A 17,200-nucleotide genomic window follows, 5' to 3' on the forward strand; every position below is an offset into this window, starting at 1 on the left:
CCCTTATTGTCATATTTTTAAAACTTAGATTAAGAAGCCCTACACACTATACACTAGTAAATCTGAAAAAAATAACAATTCAGATTTTTAAATATTGCCAAATCATTGGCTTAGGCTTACAATTTATAAGAGGAAAAAAACTATATTTGGAATATCAGTTTTAAGAGAATTAAATACTTAAGGAGCGTTTGTCAAGTGAATGAATGATAAATTTTTAAACACAATCTAAAGAGATCCAGGACAAGCATTTAGCCTCAAAGAGTGCCTCAGAATGCTCATACCAGGATGCTGGGGTGTGAGAATGGGCTCTGGCTCCTGACTCCAGCTTCCTGCCAGTGCAGGTCCCAGAGGCCAACAGGAGTGACACAGCTAACTACCTGTTACCCACATAGGAGATGTGGACTGGGTTACAGGCCCCTGGCTTTGACCTAATCAGCCCAGGGCAAGAAGTGAAATTTTTTTTTCCCTCTCTCTCCTTCCTCTACCTCTCTGTTTCTCAAATAATTCTTCTAAACGTTTTCCTCATTTACAAATTATAAGGATCTTAAGTTATAGGGGGGAAAAATCAACCTCTTAAAAATGGTGCAGCCAATGAAAACTGAAGCCTGTGACGTCGGCATCCTATATGGATGCCGATTCCTTTCCTGACCACTCCAGTTCCAATCGAGCTCCCTGCTAATGGCCTGAAAAAAAGCAGGAGAAGGCCTGAGCATCTGGGCCCCACCACTCTGTGGGAGATTAGACAAAGCTCCGGGTCCTGGCTTGGCCCAGCCTTGGCTGTTAAGGCCATCTGGGGAGTGAGCCAGCAGATTGAAGATCTCTGTTTCTCCCTTTCTTATATAACTCTAGATTTAAAATAAACAAATATTCTTTTCATTAAATGCTTGATGTGTAAAGAGCCAAGTTCAAAATTCTTAGATCTCAACGGACAACTTTAATAAATCTAATATTTATTACAAAAACAAAAGTGGCCTAAATAACCCTTAAAAAGGTATCCAAAAGGATACCATGAAACACACACATTTTGAATTGACACAATCACACACACCGCTCGTAGAGTTTACAAAATTTCTGTGTGATGGTGGTTTTCAAGTGAAATGTTTGCATAAGACTTACTAATTCTTAGGGATCACTGAGTTCAATATCCTCCTTTTCAGACAAGAACTGAAACCTACTTACTTTGAATGGCCTGGCCAAGATCACGCATCTTAATAAAACACTTGTAAAAAAGCAAGGTCACTTGTTCCTATTTCATTTATACCTATTGTTGTATACATTTTATATATGCCACAATACCAATTCTACTTTCAAATGTAAAACACCAATGAAGGCTCATTCACAGTTCTATTGTAACTCAGCAAAGTCTACTAAGTGCCAAGAAAAGAAGCAACCTCAACATTATTACATATGCGTTACAGAAATTCAAAGAGTAAATTCACAGCCCCTCCAAACGGGACATGATAGAGCAGTATGCTTAACATGCAATAATCTATAGTATTTGCCTCTGTTAAAAGCACCAAAATTAGGAATGTTTAAAATACTTCTAGATAAAATATATCCCTCTATTGTTATGCTGCTAAAAACAGTGGATGACTAAATGTAAACAAACACACTCAAGAGAGCAGAATTTATGTATTAATTACTTCAGCATAGAGAAAAATACAACAAAATTTAAGCAATCACTATATATTGAAAACCAAAGTCAGATATTTTCTACTTCAATCACAAAAGTTACCCATCTATTTTACAGTATGTGATTTAAGTGCATAAGCCGGCCAGTGATTACAGTAAGCTTTCTAGGGGACAGAAGACAGAGGTCCAACAACAGTGCTCCAAGCCAGCTGCTCCACTTCTAATTGAGTTTCCTGCTGGCATGCATCCTGAGAGGTAACAGGTGGCCGACATGGGAGATCAGGAGGAAGCTATAGCTCCTGGCTTTCACCTGGTCCAGCTCTGGCTATTAAGAGTATGTGGGAGTGAATCAGCAAACAGAAAATCTCTGTTTCTCTTTGAAACAAAATAAAAACTAACTTTAATTTTTTTAAAAAATAAGTGCTTTGATTCATTCAGAGACATTATAAATTAAGGGGAAAGTTATAAAGTAGAAAGCAGATTATAACATGTGTTACTGTACCATATACAATAATACGTGTACATGTATACACACAAGTTACATCAGCTACTGGGAGGTATCTGTTAGTAAAATTCACCAAAACACAAAGTTGAATGGCGGCCGCTTGGGGCTGAGAACAAGAAGACAACAGAAGTTTCAATTTTGCAAGATCAAAAACTTCTAGAGATCTGCTGCCAACAATGCAAATATACTTAACGCTTCTAAGTAATACAGTAGTTCCCCCTTAACCACAAACTGCAGAGTAACAAGCCGGCAGAAGCACAATACAGTCGAAAACTAATGGGCAGGTACCAAAACTTGGGTATGTTGGACAAAGGAATCGCTCATAACCAGGTCATCACACCAATTCAGAAAAGTGCAGGATTTAAAACATTATTCATGGAATTTTCTGTTTACCACAGTTAGCCATGTAAAACCCAAAACAAACTAGACCTAAGGCAGAATAGAGGACTATTATAAAACATGATCAAGATGGTAAATTTTATATTAAGCACTAATGGTATTTTTAAAAAGGGGTAGATTTCAGTTTTCTCTTCCTTGAAGAAAGATAATCAAATGTTGAGATACTGAGCATTTACACAACAATTTAGTTCTAAATTCTGACAGCTTATCTTTAACATATATCATCCAAGTTCAAGCTACTCAAGATATCACATGCATTTCTGCTAGGACTTTTGAAAGGGCTACTTAGGATCACAGAAACACTGAGGTAACCACATCCTTCATTCAAAAGCTCAAGCAAAGAAATCTAGCCCAACAGGTTGACAGGATGCTTATTTCCTCCTGTAACAATGCAAAGACATAGGGCTAGCACAATGGCAAAGTGGCTAAATCCTCAATTTGCATGCCCCAGGATCCCATATGAGCACCATTTGTGTCCCAGTTTTAAAAGAAAAAAAAAAAAAAGGCAGTTATAAAGAGAGAACACACACACACACACAATCTTTCATTAGTTTGTTCACTCTCCAAATGGCCACAAGGGCCAGGGCTGGGGCAGGCCAAGCACAGTAGTTTCCTCTAGTCTCCCAGACGAGTGCAGGGACCCAAGCACTTGGGCCATCCTCCACTGCCTTCCTAGCAGTCATTTGCAAGGGAGCTGGATTGGAAGTGGATGAGCTGGGGTTCTAAACAGTTCACTTATGGAATCCTGGGGTCACAGGAGGCCTAAACTACTACAACACAATGCTAATCCCCACACCTTAAGTCTTCTTTTATTTAAATTTTTTTTCAAGATTTATTTATTTTTATTGGAAAGTCAGAAATACAGAGAGGAGGAGAGAAAGAGAAGAAGATGTTCTGTCCGATGATTCACTTCCCAAGTGGCCGCCAATAGCCGGAGCTAAGCCAATCCAAAGCCAGGTGCCAGAAACTTCCTCCAGGTCTCCCACGTGGGTACAGGGTCCCAGGGCTTTGGGTCATCCTCGACTGCTTTCCCAGGCCACAAGCAAGGAGCTGGATGGGAAGCGGGGCTACCAGGACACAAACCAGCGCCTATATGGGATCCCAGTGTGTTTGAGACAAGGACTTTAGCCGCTGGACTACTGCGCCAGGCACCATAACTTCATCTTAAAAAGAGACAATAAGAAGCAGTACATTTGGAACAACAGTTAAGACACTGTTAGGATGCCCACATCCCATATCAGATTGAGTCCCAGCCACTCTACTTCCAGTCCAGCTTCCTGCTAATGCACACATTGGGAGATGAAGGTCCAGGGACTTGGATCCCTGCTGCCTGCAAACTAGACCTATGCAGACCTGGCTCTTGGCTTCAGGCGGTGCCAGCTGGAATCAGAGAATGGAAAAGTGTTGCTTCTCTCTGCTTTTCAAACACAATGAAATATAAAAAAGCACCTCTCCCTGTAGGTCAGGGTAGCCAAGTACACACCTATAATCTCCAACAACACCAGCTTCATTCATCCATGAAGGTGTTATCTATCAGCAAACATAGGCCAGTAACTGTTCTTTCAGAACATATGCCCAAAACCAAGGAATATGCAAGAGTGTCACTGGGAAACAAAACTCTGGAAATAGATTATCTTGCTTTCTCTCCAAGCAAAATAATTGTAATTAATTTTTTAATCCAGCTTTATAAATTTTTTAGGCAAAAGTCCCTATCTGCATTTTACTACAGAAAACTATAATTTTGAGCAATAGTGTTATGTTTCTGTTGTCATAGTTTGCAGTCATAAAAGTTATCAGTTTACACTAGAAAACAATGGTTTGGGGCCTGGCATGATCGCGTAGTGGTTAAAATCCTCGCCTTGCATGCTTGGGATCCCATATGCTTGCCGGTTCTAGTCCCGGCAGCCCTGCTTCCCTTCCAGCTCCCTGCTTGTGGCCTGGGAAAGCAGTCGAGGACAGCCCAAAGCCTTGGGACCCTGCACCTACGTGGGAGACTTAGAACAGCTCCTGGCTTCGGATTGGCTCAGCACCGGCCGTTGCACTCACTTGGGGAGTGAACCATCAGATGGAAGATCTTCCTCTCTATCTGTCCTCCTCTCTGTATATCCGTCTTTCAATAAAAAAATAAAAATAAATCTTAAAAAAAGAAAAAACAATGGTTTGGAATTACTGTGGAAAGCTTCAACTAGTTACACAGAAATGAGTATAAGACAATAGAAACAAAAAACCCTCAGTGGCCTATGTCACCATTTGACAGCTTCATACCAACTAACCAGGGACTGAAAACAAAGACTGTCACTACAATAAAGGACATTTTTTTAAATACATAGTATTTGAAGTTGTTGCCCAGAAAAACAAACTGTAAGAGAATCACAAGAAAATGAAAATTTTTTAAATTAGGAAGTAAACATTTCGGCTATCCTTTCAGGATGAGACAAATAGACGCTCACAGTTCTCTATACTACTTCCTCCCACCGTAAGTCCGAGCAGCAGAGCACTGCGAGCAACCCTCTGTCCTAACCCAAGAAGGGACTAGTATGCGAGCCAACAAGAGCCCGGAGATTCTGGCTATAATCACAGCTGGGACGTGGAAAGGAGGTTTGGGAAAAAGAAACGGTCTTGTAGGCACTGCGGGGAAAGAGAGCTGGTGCAGAGAAGCCTACGATGAGCAAGCCAGGCATAGGCCAAGAAGGAACCAAAGGATGAAACCACAAAGACAGAGAAAACGAGAGGAGAAAACGCCTCGAAGACGGAGGGGGTGTGATGATGGGCTTCTCAGGCAGTGAGAGAGGCCGGCGGGCAGGTCCGTGCAGCACCCCAGTCCGGGTCAGGATCTGGCACCAGATGTTGCACACAAAGGGAGGGGCTGACTAGCAATTTGTACATGGAGTGGCTTTCTTTTTTTGGCCTCAGAAACCCTCATTCCAAGCTACTATAGCAGAAGAAACAGAAGAACTGTAACAAGCTACTTCTAAACAGAAGATGGGAAGTTACCAGAGAAAAAGTAGAGCTCAGGGTATCAGGTCAAGTAGGAGATCAAGAGGCAGACACAAGAGGAGACCAAGCACAAAGATCTGAGCATGAAGTGGGTGGTAATTTTTTTAACAGTCTTTATCTTAACAACTTGAGCCACGTGAAGTTAGCCAGTCGGCTCTACTACAGAAACCCAATCTCATGTGATCTTGCGATAAAAATATAGTCCTGGCCAGCAGGATTTCATCTGCTTGCTCAGTCACTCTCCTGGAACCAGGGCCAGGAACAGGTCCCAGAATGGCTTCACAATGTGAATCCTGCGGTTCCTAGTCAGCCCCTCACATGGGGGTGTGGGGAGAGAAAGAGAGCGGAGAGGTCAGAGAGGACCCTATGCTGAAGAAAATCGCGACTAGGTTCACATAAGACTTGGACCTTATCTGGACAATATGATACATCAGTCCTAGGGGGACTATTTCTAGAAAGTCCTACAGGAAATTGAGAACACTGACAAAGAAGGCATCTCAAAGCAAGGGTTCCCACGTAATATTTGGCCTGGGGCCAGGATCCCACTTACTCAAATTTAAGAGAAGTCTTGCCTGTCCAGGCCACACCACTGACTGCCCCACACGGCTTGCAGTCAGATACAGGAGACAACAAGGAATGATCCCAAGAGAAAGGACTTCAAGACGTCAACATCTAAGGGCCTGTCAATTACACGCCTAGTCCCCGTCTAACTGCTCCTGTCAAGTGCACCTCTCAGGAAAGCCCCCGCTACACACTCTATGCCTCGCATGTAGGTATTTGATGCTCCTGATTATGAATAATCAAGGAATATCAGCATCAAATCCAACTTTTTTTAAAAAAATGAAAGATACGCACGGAGGAAAGACATGTAAATCAGAGGCGTGGCAGACAGAACAGACTTTAAAATTCTCAGAGATGGGGCGCAGCGCAGTGGCCTACTGGCTCAAATTCTTGTCTTGAACGCGCCAGGATACCAAATGGGCAACAGTTCTTTTATGCTTTTTTAAATAAATCCTTTTTTAAAGATTTATTTTATTTTTATTGTAAAGTCAGATATACAAAGAGGAGGAGAAACACAGGGAAAGATCTTGTGTCTGTTGATTCCTCCCCAAGTGACTTCAAGGGCCAGTGCCAATCTGAACCCAGAAGCCAGGAACTTCCTCCAGGTCTCCCACCCGGGTACAGGATCCCAAGGCTTTGGGCCATTCCTCGACTGCTTTCCCAGGTCACAAGCAGGGAGCTGGATGGTAAGCAGAGCTGGCAGGACATGAACCAGTGCCGACATATGATCTCAGCGCATTCAAGGTGAGGACTTCAGCCACTAGGCCACTGCGCCAGGCCCTATGGGCACCAGTTCTAATCTCGGCAGCCCTGCTTCCCATCCAGCCCCCTACATGCAGCCTGGGAAAGCAGTCAAGGATGTCCCAAGCCTTAGGACCCTGCACCCACATGGGAGACCTGGAGGAAGCTCCTGACACCTGGCTTTGGATTGGTTTAGCTCTGGCTGTTGACGACCACTTGGGGAGTAAATCAGAAGATGGAAGATCTTCCTCTCTGTCTGGCCTCTTATCTGTATATCTGACTATGCAATAAAAACAAATACATCTTTAAAAAAATTCTCAGGATAGCTATTTGCACTCCTGAAGGAACTATAAAATGTTATGAGAGAGACAACAGAAAATAAGAGGGCTTGAAAGTTAAGAATGTCATTCAAAATAAAAGCAATGCAGTATAAGATCTGAAAGATAAAGTCAGTGAAATTAACAAAGAAGGAAGACAAAAGATAAGAGAGATATGATAAGGCATTTAGACTCCAACTGAAGGCCAGGTTGTGATTAACAGGAGTTTTAAAAAGACAAATGACAGGAGAAAAAAATCTTCAAAGGAATTCTAAGCAAAGATGCTTTACAGGGGAAAGATACGCAATTCCAGAAGAAAAGCATCCACAGTGCTAAACAAATGAAACAAAACCCACAGCACGGTGGCTGGCACAGCATTGCTAGACTCCTCCCCTTCCAATCCAGGGAAAACAGCCCCAGCTATTACAGGCTGTTGGGGAGTGAACCAGCAAATGGAAGATGTCTCTCTCTGCTTCTCAAACAAACTCTTAAAAAACAAATAAGAAGGAGAAGAAAGAAAGGGAGGAGGACAAAGGAGAAGACTCACGCACAGTCATCGTTTACACATGTTGAATACTTGTGACTAAGAGAACCTAAAGCTTTGGTAGATGCTAGCAAACAGAAGCCAAGTCTTCAAAAGTGTGCACCCAGCTAAGCAGGCAGAGAGGTCTGCGGGGAGCATGCCCATATTTTCAGACAGAAATCTCTGGACCTTGACTCAAGAAGCACTGTGATGCCGACAGAGGCGAATCCTCCAGTTGTGGCACTGGCATCCCATACAGCACCAGTTCATATCCGGGCTGCTCCACTTCAATCCAGCTCCCTGCTTATGACCTGGGAAAGCTGTAGAAAACGGTTCAACTCCTTGGGCCATGCACCCACATGGAAGACCTGAAGAAGCTCCTGGCTCCTGGCTTCAGATCAGCTCAGCTCCAGCCACTGCTGCCATTTAGGCAGTGAACCAACAGATAGCAGACAGATAAATCTGCCTGTCCATAAAAATAAATAAATCTTTATAAATATATAAATAAAACCTTAAGAAAGAAAACAGACAGTGTTTCTAGTAAGCTTTGATATAAGGAATCACTGGCAAGTTTCCAGAGGGGAAAAAATGAACTTAATCTTTTCTTAGCAAAAACATCTGGTAGATAATGAAAGTTAGAAGAATTTCAAAACAGAGAGTCAGAGAAACACAACCTTATCCTAATTTTTCAGTTCCATCTATCATTAAGATCTGAACTAATCTCTCTTAGCGCTTGTTCAAGAGATAACACTACATAGCTGTAATAGCTTCCTTCTAATTTTGACAATCGGCCTCAAATCAGTCACTCCTCTTGCTGTTCTCACTGGGCACAAATGACTCATATGGAAAAGAACCAACTGTTTTTTGTAAAGTTCTACTGATACAGCCTTTTATTGGCCCTGCCTCTACTTGCTCATCCCATCTGAACAATCCTTTTGGCTTAATCACATAAGGACAAGGATAGCAAATCTTGCCATGTGAAGGACTCAACTCTAAAGACATACCACTTCCCATGCTCAGAGAATGGAGGGAATGCTGGGCAGAGGAGGAAGAAAAGTTTAGCAAAAACTGTCCATAAACATAGAAAATACTAATTGAGAGCAAGGAGAGGTTAAAAAAGAGAGACAGAGAAAGAAGGAATGTTATTAACAAGCCTCCAGTTTTCACCCACAAGCTGCACCCACAGGACTCAGGAAAGGTCCTGACATCGGTGCGAAGAGGCTCTGGGACTGAGCCTTCTGGCTGGTCTCTCCTGGGAACTGGGGCAGTCAGACACTCCCTTCAGCAGCTGGGCTGTACAGAGAACGCAGGGAAGTACTCTCAATGTTCAGATTTAAACACATTCTCATAGAGAAAAAATAATAATAATAATATGTCCATAATCCAATTATACAGCAGCCTAATTAATTTAAGAGGGCCAGCATTCAATCTCTTCAACCAACTCAGAAATTATTTTCCCCAAAAGTAATTGATTTGCCAAATAACTTACTGGAACTCGAGCCTCTCCATATTTACGTGAAAATCTGGATTTTATCTACATATTACACAGTTTAATATAAACAGAATCATAAACAATCAAGACAGTATATTTTTATGTGTTCATATTTGCATACTTACATCTCTGTAGCAATAGTTATATTTACACTTTGTATTTATATTCTTAGAAGAATATTCTTAATAGTCAAAATTCATGCCACACCATTAGTTAAAAGGGACTAACGTAATATAATACATTCAATCCATCATCAATAGATCTTAATTTATTGACTCTGTTCTCTGGGCAAATAAGTAACCATGGTAAGATCTACAGTTGGGCAGCTCAAAGCAAATACGAAAGCAAGCACAGATGTGAGAAGTGACGAAAAATTACCCTATAAATTAACAGTAAGAATGTAAATGAATAGGCCAAAACACTCTTACATTTCATAAGATTTCTCCTATACAAAAAAACAATACTAAAAAGAAGACTTTTATATAATCTGAATTTATATATTTTGGTAAAAATCAATGTCCTTATAAAGTGTTATATCACATATATTAAGATGCATTATCTTTTGACACTATTACATGAAAAAAATAATTTTTCAGTTCATTCACCCCTAAGGCTACAGAGCTTTCTTCAAAACAAACACCATTACCAGTTACCTAACACAGTTTTACACAAAGCACATTAACATTGTACTACAAATTGCTTGAACCACAACCTATTTTGAACCCTGATTTTCAAACTGATCCTTAACAATTATCATGGCATTCAGCACTTACATTATAATACTTTTAAAAACCAAACCTAGTTATAAACACGTAGTTATAAACACATATGCAAACAAAACAAAACCTGGAGGCAGACAGTAACTGAGCTGATAGTTGGAAGGCAGGGAATCCAGACTTACAAATCAAACACAGCACACAGTAACAAGGTGAACGAGAAACAGAATGCGACAGAACAAGAGCAAGCAGGAAGAGAATACACAACTGCGATGGACTTCCCACCTGAGCTTTTCTCCAGGTTCCAAGATCAACTTAGATTAGTATAGGAAACACAGGAGATAATAATACACAATTTTCAAATAATTCCATCATAGTCTCCAAACGGTTCCTGTCTAGAAGGGTTTGTCAAAAACACAATTCAAAACTTCTAAATCAAGGTCACATAGAGGTACTCTCCCAATACCCCCCACAAAAATATCTGACAATCTAAATGTTATAGAGAGAATTAGTGATTCTCAAACATTCCTTCCAAAACGAATCCAGGGCCCGGCAGCATGGCCTATTGGCTAAAGTCCTTGCCTTGAACGCACTGGGATCCCATACAGGCACCGGTTCTAATCCCGGCAGCTCCACTTCCCATCCAGCTCTCTGCTTGTGGCCTGGGAAAGCAGTCGAGGACGGCCCAAAGCCTTGGGACCCTGCAGTTGTATGGGATACCCAGAAGAGCTCCTGATTCCCAGCTTCGGATTGGCACAGCACCAGCTGTTGCGGTCACTTGGGGAGTGAATCATCGGAAGGAAGATCTTCTTCTCTGTATCTCCTCCTCTCTGTATGTCTGCCTTTCCAATAAAAATAAATAAATCATTTAAAAAAAACGAGTCTGGGCCCGGCGCGGTGGCGCAAGTGGTTAAAGGTCCTCGCCTTGCACGCCCGGGATCCCATATGGGCGCCGGTTCTAATCCCCGCAGCACCGCTTCCCTTCCAGCTCCCTGCCTGTGGCCTGGGAAAGCAGTCGAGGACGGCCCAAAGCTTTGGGACCCTGCACCCGCGTGGGAGACCCGGAGGAGGCTCCTGGCTTCGGATCGGCATAGTATCGGCCCGTTGCGCTCACTTGGGGAGTGAATCATCGGACGGAAGATCTTCCTCTCTGTCTCTCCTCTCTGTATATCCGCCTTTCCAATGAAAAAATAATAAAAATAAATCTTAAAAAAAAAAAAAAAGAACGAGTCCAGCCTTGCCTTTGTTTACACGGTTTTCTGAGGCTAAGGTATCCATCCCTAAAGTCACCAGGCAGCATCAAACTTAAGGTGTAATAAAACCAAATAAGTGATACATCTGGAAATTATAACCTGTTATTAAAATGTCAGAACAGAAAATACAAACAAGAAGGTACAGGCACATTTGTCAATCTAGAACCATCTCCCCAGATTTATCTTGTGCTATTATCCAGATGGCACCCAAGGACTGGACTGTATTTTGTTACCCAAAAAACTCCCCAAATAAAATCTGAAGGAATTGGTGCCTCAGAACATAACATGAGAGTCACCAATGATATCTTGATTTAGAAATGCTTTTCCGAGTATACCTAACCATCCTGGGAGTGTCCTCTACTAAGAACTATTTTGACTAGCATCTCTTAGCAACTTGGCAGTTTTAGTTTGAATCAACTGAGTAAACTGAAAAAGCTGAATTCCTACACTGTAAATATGCAGACAGAAGCAATCTCCAAGCAGCTTCATGCATCTCTTGACTTATTTCTGAAATATTATACTGAAACAATATTTCAGGATTCACAGCAAGTGAAACTATACATTCACCAACAACTTCTGTCCACATGACTATGAAGTCTTGAAGAAGAGCAAGTAGGATACACGTTTTACTACCATACCTCACAAAATCCCAGTTCCAAGTACATTTCCTGAGATTATTACTATTACGCTCATAAAAAACAAAAACCACTCTTATGGACGTAGTACACTACAATCGTCTCAAACAAACAGAAAAGCCACAGTTCAAATGAAGGCTTAAATCAGAACAGGGCAGTGGTCCAGCACATTAAGCCACCTCATGAGATGCCTACATTCCACAGCAGGGTGCCAGTTCAAGTCCTGGCTACTCTACTTCCAATCTAGCTCCATGTCAACTGTGTCTGAGACGCAGCAGACAATGGTGCAAGTGCCTGCTCTCCTGCCACACACTGGGGAGACCTGGATCATGGTTGGTGGCTTCAGCCTGGACAGCCCCAGCCGGAGCCATTTGGGGAGTGAAACAAATGGAAGATTCTTTCCCTCTTCTAGTCTTTCTACATTGCAAACCAAATGGCCTGTTTTTACAATCAAAACTTAACAATGAAAGTATCAGAACAAAGAAAGAAAACTATGAGGGTCAAACACAAATATTTTCAAGTCAGATAATATGTGCAAAAATGAGATTAAAATATTTGATTGTAATATTTGGTTTCACTGAAATTCAGTGTATTAAACTGCAAGCTCAAATTCTAAGAATGAAAATCAGTAAGATTTATAAAAGTGCGTTAGCACTCATAATTACATTACCAGAATGCATCTATCAGTTCCATCACATCTGCCCTGAGCTCACTCAATTTCCTTGAAACAGAAAGCACTGCATGCTCATAATTCATGTCTACCTTCAACGAGAAAGTGTTGCATATATACAATGCATCATACATTAGATTTAATTAATTAAATGTTAAAGCATGCCAAAAAGAAAAACAATGCAATGTATCATGGAACTACTTCCTCATTTTGCACAAAAGCAGGCGGGCAACACTTAACTCCATGTTTGAGAGTGGCAGCCACTCAGTGTGTCAGACAGCCTCCTGCAGAGTGGTGCTGACAGCAACATGAACTTTTTCTCTCCTTCAGCTTCTTAGGAAAATGACTAATCTGGTGTTTTACCAATTATCTCACACAGTTCTTTGAAGAAAAGTACTATTGTTTCCATTATACAAATGAAAACAACTGAGGTTATGGAATAGAAGTCATTTGCCCACATCTGGCAGTAACAGCCAGTTGCACTCTAGACCCCGAGTTTTAACCACTCCACCAGACACGTTCTCAAACTCATCTCAGCACGGTCCTCCAGAGGGGACAGCTCCTCAGGAGCCCTTGGAGGCATTTATTTTCTGACCAGGCTCCTTCCAAGGAGTTGCAGTACCAGATAACACAGCAAACTACACATATACTTGTACTTTAAAAATAAAAAGAGGGAAAGCTGTTGTACACACCCCTTCATCTGCAACAAACTAATCTGGACCCCTCTGATGCTATCACAACGTATGGCCTGGGGCTCAGCTTGGGCCAGACAATCCTGATGTGAAAATTGCTCTGTGCATTATAAGTTGAGTATCATCTCTGACCATGAGAAACCAGTGGCATGGCTGTTCTAAAACGAGGTTAAAATTGCCCCAAAAAAGCTTCTATGCCTTCAAACATACACAAAACATTTGCTGCCTACATATTCATAAAGACTATGGTTCCAGATTTTATTCACAAAACACTAGAATGGAAAGTGGGCACAACGGCACAGCACGGTAAACCACTGCTTAGGATGCCAGCATCCCATAGCATCCCATGTTGGAGTGCCTGGCTGGAGTTCAACCACACTACTTCCAATCCACTGGGAAGCTGAGGGTTCCCTCTCCCTCCTCCTCCCTCTTTTGCTCTTTCAAATAAACATTTCTTTAGAAACTGGAACAGACAGGATATAAACAGACCTGAGGCTGGAATGAAGATGTAAACGCCAATGAGGAGATGGCATGTGCCATGAACACAGCAGGTAAAGAGCCCCACATCAGACCAGCAAGTGAACAGATATTAAAGTTTCATAAAATCTATTTACAATTCTTGCTGCAGAACAAAGCCAACTACCACTCCCAAGCCATTAGTGAAGTAAGTTAATTCACCTGAAGTATATGTGAGAGCCATATAACTAAATCCCTGTAAGAACACTGCATTGTACTCACGTAAGCGCTGGTCAAGCGGCAAGACTTAAAGATGTAATTAGATGGTGATGGGAAGGGCAGCTCTGAGTCCCAGGTTCATACCATATTTTTAAAGATCAGGGGACACTTAGATCATCTTCTATCAATCACACATAAGCTGTCAGGAACAGATTAATCAGAAAGCAGCATTCTGCATGACTCCGCATGTGGAAGAAGGTGGCAGTTGGTGATCACAGTTGTCTTGAAGCCAGAAGGAAGAAATGACAGAGGCGATCTCTGTATTCTGAACCAATGATTTAACTCCTAGGACCCTGTTTCCTCACTTGCCAAAGACAATGACAGGATTGCCACCACACAGGCTACAATGAGGAATAAATGAGAAAATCTGAAGTAGACATCTGCATGAATGGGCATAAAATGGCTCGATAAATACTTGGTATTTTAAACAATGCTTATGTGGTGAACAAAACTAAGGTATGCAAATAAAAAGATCTCCAAAGGGGCAGGCATTTGACCCAGCATGCGAGCCACAGATTGGGAAGGAGACATCCCATTATCAGAGTGATTGGGCTTGACTTTTGGCTCCATTCCTCATCCTAGTTTCCTGGGGAGGGAGCAGGCGACGGCTTCAGAGTTCTGCCCACCACCTGGGAGAGCTGGACTCAGTTCCTGGCTGCCAGCTTCAGCCTGGTGCAGCCAGGAGCAGACACTGTAGTCGCCCCAGAGTGAGCCAGCAAACAGAAGCACATGCTCTTGCTCTCCTCTCCCCCAGATCCTGCTCCTAAATGAACAGTAAGTTAGGGAAAGTCTGGAGGACAGATCTGAGTGGATATGATTCAAAAGAACCAAAAATGAACTCCAGAGAAGATGTACTTCTTCCGTGAATGACAGAAGTCGCTGGAAAACACGTAGAAGTACTTTTAACAATTTGGCAAATGGCAAAGAAAAAACAAATGTGTATTTCAAACAAAAATCTAGGAGGCTTAACAGTAGTAACTAGAAGACCCACCAAAGCTAAAAACAAGACAGAAATGTCCAGATCTTCATCATTACTTGGTAGATGTATAAAACAATTATACAAAGGAAGAAAGTTTAAACATGGAAAAGATGTAAAGACTTGCTATTAAAAACAACCACTTCTCTGAAAATCCTTTTAAAATCAAGACAGACTTTTTAAATTCAACAGAATTTAAACAACAGAAAAACTAATTCTATATCATACACAAAATTAGTATGTTAAAAATAAGACTTTAAGCAAAGAATTCAGGAAAAGAACAATAAGTAACGATTGGAGAATCCTGAATGAAGTATGTAAGTTAATAATGATGTAAGAATACTGGTGTGACAACAGCACAACAGTCATCTAAAATCTCAGTAAGAGGAGCCAGTGTCCCGGCCCAGCAAATTAAGCCACTCCTGCTGCACCAGCATCCCAAAAGACAGCAGGTTCAAGCCCAGTCTACACTGCTTCCAATCCAGCTCCCTGTTGTCCAGTTCAGGAAGGCAGCCAGAGAGGGCTGCAGTGTGTGAGCCCTTTATCCATTCGGGATACAAGATCCACACAGCTGCACAGGCTCATGGGTTTCCCCTTTCACCCTCTCTTTCCTCCTCCCCTCATAAACAAATCTTTTAAAAAACAAAATAGAATACAGTACAAGAGAAGAGAGATCTCTGTATTATCTGCAACTTTTCTATGAATTTAAAATGAAAAAGCTTATTTTAAAATATCACTTGTTACCTAACACACAAGCAATAACCAGTATGAAACAAAGCGGTTTCTCTTAACACTAATGTTACACCAACAGCAAGCGGAAATGCTCAAGGCCACTGTTAGAAATCTTCTGAGTGATATAAAAGAAGAGTGAAATAAATGAGAGAGATCACATGTAAATCCTATAAAGGTCATACTCCCCTCCCAAAAGGAATCCACAAATTTAATGCTATTTTAATCTAAAACGCGAGAGCATTCCTGAGAAACTTAACAAAGGTGTAAGCATGAGGAACTAGCCAGAAAAAAATAACAGAGAATAACACAGTAAGACTGATTTCTACATGAAAGAAAAATGTACATAGTAAAGGCAGGCATTAAATATATGGGATTCATGCAAGAAGAGACACTTGGAAAACATGGAAAATCCAAAACACACCAAGCAAAGGTGTAAGTCCCTCAGACTGTTTTAACAAAGGTTCAATGTGAACAATGACTTTCCAAAGAGAAAACCGTTTAGATTAGCGCTCACATGGCACAGCAAATTAAATTCTAGACCGACTCAACCTTAACACCATCAGCTATTTATCATAACACCCAAGTGACTAACCTCTGGATATCAACAAGAAAGCTCACACAGTCAGAGCAGCTGACAGGGATTTCTTCTAGAAGATTCTCAGGGTTTTTGAAAAGCTGCATAATCTACCTCATACAAGGAGGACTACAAACTACAGCACTCTGAGATACCACAGGCAAGTGGTGAAGTCCGCCGGAAAGAACGGAGCAGTGGTACCCTCAACCCCGCCTGCGGCGATGCCAAGCACAAGCCCTCGGGAGGCCAACCTGGCACATCTAACCACATTTCACAGATCCCACTTCTAACGACTTCTCTGGATAATGCTCCCAGTCACTTGTGAGATAACAGCTATATAAATTATACACTGCAGTGTGTTTGGGGGTTTTGCTAGCAAAAGGCTATACATAAATAAATAAATGCTACACAACATACACAAAGAGAGGAATACTATGCAATCACTAATTTAAAAAGCCTTTAAGAACTGAGAGACTTGGGCCCGGCGGCCCAGTGGCCATGGCCTAGCGGCTAAAGTCCTCACCTTGAACGCAGGGGTCCCATATGGGCACCGGTTCTAATCCCGGCAGCTCAACTTCCCATCCAGCTCCCTGCTTGTGCCCTGGGCAAGCAGTCGAGGACGGCCCAAAGCCTTGGGACCCTGCAGTTGCATGGGAGACCTGGAGGAAGTTTCTGGCTTCTGGCTTCTGGCTTCGGATTGGCACCAGCCCTTGAAGTCACTTGGGGAGTGAATCGACAGATGCAAGATCTTTCTCTCTGTCTCTCCTCCTCTCTATATCTCTGCCTTTCCAATTAAAGTAAAATAAATCTTAAAAAAAAAAAAAAAAGAAAAATACCCAAATTCATGATTAAGGAAACAAATCAAGAGCAGATGCCATTTTACACCACCAGGCTGAAAGTGACTTCCAATACCCAGTGAACGGCTCCCTTGTACATCTGTGACAATATAATACAGTAAAAAAGTTTTTTGAGGTATAATTTGGCAGCTACTTTGATTTCAAATTATATTCCAAATTAGATATAAATTCCCAGAAGTAAAATCAATTTAAA

At 41.7% G+C, this 17,200-nt stretch overlaps 1 protein-coding gene across 3 annotated transcripts in view; it reads right to left on the minus strand.

Annotated features, from left to right (window-relative positions):
- Window positions 1–17,200, minus strand: part of PCNX1 (pecanex 1) — a 143,718-nt gene that overhangs the window by 114,306 nt on the left and 12,212 nt on the right. The gene's annotated exons all lie outside the window — the stretch shown is intronic.

This window comes from Ochotona curzoniae, unplaced genomic scaffold, assembly GCF_017591425.1.
Source record: "Ochotona curzoniae isolate NIBS_2020 unplaced genomic scaffold, NIBS_Ocur_1.0 contig_2688, whole genome shotgun sequence".
NCBI classification, from domain to species: domain Eukaryota; kingdom Metazoa; phylum Chordata; class Mammalia; order Lagomorpha; family Ochotonidae; genus Ochotona; species Ochotona curzoniae.